General features: G+C 34.9%; 1 non-coding gene across 1 annotated transcript; it reads left to right on the forward strand.

Moving 5' to 3' along the window:
* Window positions 1-5,672: 5,672 nt before the first annotated feature.
* LOC141694513 (small nucleolar RNA R71) lies at window positions 5,673-5,775 on the forward strand. The gene has a single exon (XR_012563809.1). It is a non-coding gene; the product is annotated as a small nucleolar RNA R71 (small nucleolar RNA).
* Window positions 5,776-7,690: the final 1,915 nt, after the last annotated feature.

A 7,690-nucleotide genomic window follows, 5' to 3' on the forward strand; every position in this document is an offset into this window, starting at 1 on the left:
AATAGAAGAGATTGAGGTGACACATTCCAGACTTGACGAAGAGGTGTTGGCTACTCTTACTTATCCAAATAGAGATGATCCAGCATCAAAGGTCTTATAGGAAGAGTATATACGTATAGTTGCACAAGACTTCACCTCTCTTTGACCGTTACAAAAACGTTATCCTATAGGTAATAATATAAAAATATTATTTTTATGTAGTGAACTATTACAAATATACATAAATATTAGGTATGGAGTAAACCTTTGAATTATAAGTTAAAGAGTTTAAAATAGAAAGAAAAACTCTTTAATAAGTCTGAATTCAACACTTAATTATTTTGCTAGGTAAAGGCTCAAATGTCCCTGAGCTTGGTCTGCAATCACAAATTATCTTTAATATAGGTAAACCTTAGAAAATTCTCGAGCCTATTAAAAATGAAACAATGTCTTGTTGTATTTTATCAACAATTACCATATTATTTTCTTTTGAATTAAATTTTTTTATTGTAGATATATCATAACATATCATTTTATTAGGGTTTAAATTCATATTGCACGTAATTTAGGCGAGGGTATCTGTTGTGAATATTTAGTTCTGTCCAACCATGGCGATCTTGATATTTTCTATTTTCTTATCATGCTACGTTGTCATGTTTCACATCATAATATTTTTGTTGCCAATATTGCAGAATAAATGATTGTAAAACAACCGCAATTAACAATTTTAACATGAGCAAGAACTTCTTAATTAGTGTATATATCTCAACTTATGGTATGCTATAATCAGATCTTGTGTTACAGTACATCTATACACACCTTAAAAATTTAAGAGTTTAATCTTTGTCTATAATACTGCAATAAATATGCCAAGGAGGAGTGATTAAGTAAGATTTATATAGTTAACTTTAGGCCATAATGTTAACATGAAAAAATGGGCAAATGTTGATTAAACACAACACAACTTTTTATTTTTTAAATGCCTCAAGGGATTTCCTAAGGTTAACCATATGATTTTTTTCTCTTTTTAACTTTGCATATAGTTTTCTAGCCTAGTAAGTTATAAATTAATTTGAAATTTTATAATTGCTACATGGTTTCAATGCCATATTTAATAGTTTATTTATTTTTATTGTAGGCTACTAGATCACAGCCTCCCATGGAGCTAGACGAGGACGAGGATAACAATGATGTTCATTTAGAGGATTTAGAGCACCACTACCATCTTTGATCCTAAGACCTTCGCTCGTAAATTGTGGTCTTAAAATCTCTAAATAATTTATTTTATTGTAAGAGCTTTAATTAGTTCATTTAATTCTAGTCATGAAAATATTGAACTTATTTTATGTTTTAATGCAATATTATTATGTTGATTATACTTTTCGAGCTACTATTTGTCTATACTACTATTGTTAGTTTCCCATATTTACTATACTAGCAGTTTAAGTTGTAGGAAAATAGGAAATCTAAAGTAATAATAATAGTATTATTTGGTACATTAAAGTCAACCATAAGCTGTTGAAAAAAATACTATATAGTCAAGTTTTAACTGGATTCGGTTTAACATGCACAGGTGGCAAAAAAAGTTTTTATCAACAAAATTTAGTTGATTTTGTAGAAGTCAAGTTCAATAAAATATGGTTGAATTTAGTCCACATTGACCCATGGCAAGAGGATTTAATCAACGGGAAGTGGTTGATAATAACAAAAATAAAAGCAACGAATTTCTATTGATTTTACTGTGATTGGACGGAAAATGAATTTTACAACAAAATTCAAAATTGATAATTCAAATTTTTTCAAAATTTACTAAATGAATGTTCAACAAGAAATGTTCGAAAATAGTATACCCAAACTCAACTAGAAATGGTCCAATCTAACGTCAAATTCAATCGATTTACTATCTTCAACGACTTAAATTACAACGGAGATAGAATTGAATCTAAATTCAACCATTTCTTGTTGAGAATGTTCTAAATTTAACCGACTTTGACTGGTTGTATTTAGCCACTTTTATTGTAATGTAAATTTTCTCCAATATAGATTTTATCTATCTCTCGTCTAATTTTATTTCCGGTTATAACCATCATTTTCGACAATAATAGATATTTCCAAATATTAGCATTAAATTTTGAATAAAAAACAACTCATTTACCAACACCTTTTGACTGACTACCCCCATTAAGTTATACCACAACCATAACTTATCAAAATTTATGTTGATTACCATGTCAATGAAGTGGTGTGTATATATTTATATATATATATATGCAAGTACTTGTTAGTCGCTAAGCACACGCTAAATTACACGCAAGTATACGCGATCGCAAGTAATATAGAATAAATTCTAGTTCGTTCCCACAAGGATCATCTTAGGTTATTTTCAATCAATGTATCTATGCAACACTAGTATGGTTATTATCCAATGCTAAGACGAATAACAATTTGAGGTGATTTATACTAAATTAACTAAGAGATTATACTAAAGAACTTAAACTAAGAGATTAAAAAGGGTTGAATAATATATGACACAACATGGGATTCTAACTTCATTAAATACTTCATTCAATAGCCTTTTCGTTCTTAACCTTAACATGCAATGCTGATGACACTAATCAGATAACACGAAACTGATAAACGCCAACTTTTGTTGTACGCATACCATACTACCAGACATCCACAAAAGAGATAGAAGCTGAATAGACACCAATTATGTTGAGACCCTATATGTCTATTGAATTTGACAACATAACGGTTTAATGCACAAGTTATCCTTCATGATTACATAGGGAAAGTAAGATGGTTAAAATTACTTACGCATCATGCATATCACATACATGAACCTATGCTAGCATGGCAAGTTCTAAGCCCAGTTTCTGGAGTTTCAGGGCGGCCGCGCACTAGGACAGCGCGGGCGTGCCCAGTTACTGGAAAAACAGCGCGGCCGCCCCGCTTTTCAACGCGGGCGCGCCGTGCTTCTGAAGTTGACCCTGGATTTTTTTTGTTTTTCTGATGTTTTTGTATTTTTCTCTTTTCGTCCTGCTTCCTCTACCTACTAATGTATAACAAACTTGGGTTGCCTCCCAAGAAGCACTTGTTTCACGTCGTTAGCTTGACGTAGAATATTGAGATCAAGTAGACAATAAAGCGGCACTAACCACCTCACGGTTTTCCGTATCCCCATAGTAGTGCTTCAACCTCTGACCATTTACTTTAAATGCTTGGCCTGGATCATTCTCAAAAATCTTCACAGCTCCATGCGGAAACACGGTTTTGATTATGAAAGGCCCTGACCATCTCGACTTCAATTTTCCAGGAAAAAGTCGGAGACAAGAGTTAAACAATAGAACTTGTTATCCCATCAAATGTCTTGAGCATTATACCTCTATCGTGCCACCTCTTGACTTTCTCTTTGTACATTTTATTATTTTCATACGCTTGAAGCCGAAATTCATCGAGTTCGTTCAATTGAAGCATTCTCTTTTTACCAGCTGCATCCAAATCAAGGTTCAACTTCTTCAAAGCCCAATATGCCTTATGCTCTAGCTCCACAGGTAAATGACACCCCTTACCATAAACCAACTGAAATGGTGACATACCCAGTGGAGTCTTGTAAGCTGTTCTATACGCCCAAACAACCTCATCAAGCTTCAAAGACCAATCCTTCCTTGATGGACACACAACTTTCTCTAAGATACGCTTGATCTCTCTGTTAGACACCTCTGCTTGACCATTAGTCTGCGGATGGTAGGCTATTGCAATGCGATGATTATACCTTTACATCATGGCAGTGAATTTGCGATTATAAAAATGCGATCCCTCATCACTGATTATGACTCTCGGAGTCCCAAATCTTGTGAATATCTGCTTATGCAGAAAATTAAGCGCCACCTTCGCATCATTTGTCGGCAGAGCCTTGACTTCCACCCATTTTGACACATAATCGACTGCCAACAAGATATACAGATTATTACAAGATGAGACAAATGGCTCCATGAAGTCTATTCCCCAAACATCGAAGACTTCAATCTCGAGAAGCACATTAAGAGGCATCTCATCCCTCTTAGACATATTACCCACACGCTGGCATCGATCACACTTCTAAACAAATTGATGCGTATCCTTAAACAATGTAGGCCAAAATAATCCCGCTTGAAGGACACGAGCTGCTGTCTTCTCTCCACTGTAGTGGCCTCCATAAATAGTTGAATGACAGTCTCGCAAGATCCCCCCCGTTTTGTTGTACGGAATACATCTCCTGATGATTTGGTCAACTCCTTGCCTAAACAAATATGGTTCATCCCACATATACCAATTCACCTCATGAAGAAACTTCTTCCTTTAAGCATACGATAAGTCGGGAGGCATGATATTACTCACAATGTAGTTCATAATGTCTGCAAACCACAGTTCTTCCTCTTGCACTCCAAACAACTGCTCATCGAGAAAAGACTCATTTATTAACGTCTTATCCAGTGAAGTTGCACTTGGATCTTCTAAATAAGAGAGATAATCAGCGACTTGATTCTCAGTACCTTTCCTATCCTTGATCTGCAATTCAAATTCCTGAAGCAAAAGAACCCATCTGATCAATCTAGGCTTCGAGTCCTTCTTCAAGATGAGATATCGAATTGCAGCGTGATCAGTGAAAACTTGCACCTTCGTCCCAAGTAAATAAGATCGAAACTTCTCAAAACCGTAGATAATAGCCAGAAGTTCTTTCTCAGTAGTAGTATAATTCAGTTGAGCGTCATTTAAGGTCTTACTAGCATGGTAGACCACATGAAATATGTTATTCTTTCTCTGCCTAAGAACTGCTCCAACTGCGTAGTCACTTGCATCACACATCATTTCAAAAGGTTCATTCCAGTGAGGTGCAGTTATGACGGAGACGGATATGCCTATACCCGTATCCGCATCCGCAATTATCGGATTCGAATATGGATAATATTCGCTTTATTTCGGATACGGATAATATCCGTTTTTTTTTCGGATACGAATACGGATATTTCGGACGAATATCAGATTTTTTGAATTTTTTTGTTGCCCCTACTATTTTGACGATGATTATAGAACATTTTCTACGATTAAATACACATAATATATTTATATATGTATAAAGTAAGTGTATAATATATAAAAAAATTGTATAAACGTATTATTTAATACATTTACACACACTATAAACTAAAAAAATAAATTTTAAATTATATATTATTCTATATTTATATAATTTAAATATCATATATGTATTTAGTTTCGGATTTGAATATCCCGAATTCGAATATGGATAATATCCGCTTTTTCTCGGATACAGATAATATCCGCTTTTTCTCGGATACGGGTGCGGATTTTTCAAAAATTTTTTGACAGCCCTAGCACCAGCACAAAGCTCACAGACACTAGTGATTTGATTAACTCCATAATTAGCCAAGGTGTCCACCTTCATCGTCAAAGCCTTAAGTTGGGCAGCTATAGCAGTTGCTGCATCTAACTCCAGAATTTCTGCTACTTTTCCCTGAGTCAGTCTCTGGGAAGGATTCTGGTATTCATTAGCAGCCATCAGTTCAATCAATTCATAAGTTTCATTATAGCTCTTAGCCCACAAGGCTCCTCCTGATGCTACATCAAGCATGGGTCTAGAAGTAGCACCCAATCCATTATAGAAATAATTTATAATCATCCAATCAGGCATGCCATGGTGTGGGCATTTCTTTAGCATCTCCTTATATCGATCCCAAGCCTCACACAGAGATTCTCCAGTTTGCTGAGCAAACTAAGAGCATTCCTGATTGCAGCAGTCTTTGCCATATGGAAGAATTTAGTGAGAAACTTTTGAGCAAGATCTTCCCAAGTAGTGATAGACCCTGGTGGTAGAGAATGTAACCAACACTTTGCTTTATACCTCAGAGAGAATGGGAAGAGTTGCAACTTAATAGCATCTTCAGTCACACCATTGAACTTGAAAGTGTCGCAGATCTCGATAAAATCCCTGATGTACATGTTGGGGTCTTCTGTAGGAGAACCCCCAAACTGAACTGTGTTTTGTATCATCTGAATCGTGATTGACTTGATCTCAAAAATGTTAGCCGAGATGGCTGGTCTAATGATGCTTGACTGAATATCATTGATCTTAGGCTGAGAATAGTCCATCAATGCCTTAGGAATTTCTGCTTGATCTCCCATCACTACTAAAACTGGTTCCTCTATTTTCTTTTCTTCTTCTACCTTCTCTTCGTCCTCAACAACTTCCCTTCAAACCACTACAGCTTCTTCCTTGGCTTGATCCAGATTTCTCTTACGAGACTAAGAACGTGTATGCATACACGCTCGCTAGAGTACCTGAAATAAGACAAGGAAACAGATAAGTAACAATATCCGAGTCACTGAACTTTAACGACCACTGATGAAAAATACATAAACTAAAAATTAACACCGAAGTTCCCGGCAACGGTGCCAAAAACTTGTTAGTCGCTAAACACGCGCTAAAATACATGCAAGTATACGCGTTCACAAGTAGTATAAGATTTAGATCAAATTCGTTCCCACAAAGACTCTTTGGTAATTTAAGAATATGTACCTATACAACAATGGTATGGTAATTATCCAATGCTAAGACGATTAACAAATTGAGATTATTTTAACCAAACTTAAGCTAACAATTATAACTAAGAGAATAAGAATGGTTGAATTAATATATATGACAAACATGGGATTCTAACTTCATTAAGTACTTCATTCAATAGCTTTTTCATTCTTAACCTTAGCATGTAATGGTGATGACACTAATCAGATAACACGAAACTGATAAACGCCAACTTTCGTTGTACGAATACCATACCACCAGACATCCACAAAAGAGATAGAAGCTGAATAGACACAAATTATATTGAGACCCTATATGTCTATAGAATTTGACAATATAATGGTTTAATGCACAAGTTATCTATCGTGATTACATAAGGCAAGTAAGATGGTTAAAATTACCTACGAATCATGCATAACAAATACATGAACCTATGCTAGCATGGCAAGTTCTGAACCCCCTTAAATTCACTTTCGCTTCATTAAGAATTAACACACTATCTTATATGTGACGACTGAGAATTTTTCGACGTAATTAAGTCAATAAAGTATGTTTTATGTGAAGTGATTATAATTATATGATTAAGTGTTGGTTAATTGTCTTTACTGTGTATTAGAATCTAGGAGCGTAAGTAAAAGCGTTCCAATTTAAAGAGTCAGCTTAGGAGTTAAGCTGTGTTGTCGGGCCGTCGGGTAGAACGGAACCCGTCCTAATAAGGATTTAAAAGTATATAAAATATGAAATATGTATGATTGTGTGAAATGGATGTTTAAATGAAGTATTTCATTCTAGTGACGTGTCGGTCGATAATGATAACGAGAAGCATAATTGAAACGCTGAGCGTCGGGCCATCAAGCAGAACGTGACCCGGAACGCGTAAAAAGGGATAATATTAAAGAAGGATAATTTCTATGATCAGACATGAGTTGTGATGTATTCGTATATTCGCTTGCTTGTCTACATGCATGATTACGTGATATGTTGACATTTTTATGAATTTAAGGGAATTGTTTGATTTAAATAAAGGTTTATTTAACCTTCGCGTATTTTTATAAAATCATCTGAGTAAGATAACTGTATGAGATTTGTTCTGTTATCTTCGTAATAATCTTATAGACTTTTTAA

Source organism: Apium graveolens, chromosome 10 (genome assembly GCF_009905375.1).
Source record: "Apium graveolens cultivar Ventura chromosome 10, ASM990537v1, whole genome shotgun sequence".
In the NCBI taxonomy this organism is placed as follows: Eukaryota; Viridiplantae; Streptophyta; class Magnoliopsida; order Apiales; family Apiaceae; genus Apium; species Apium graveolens.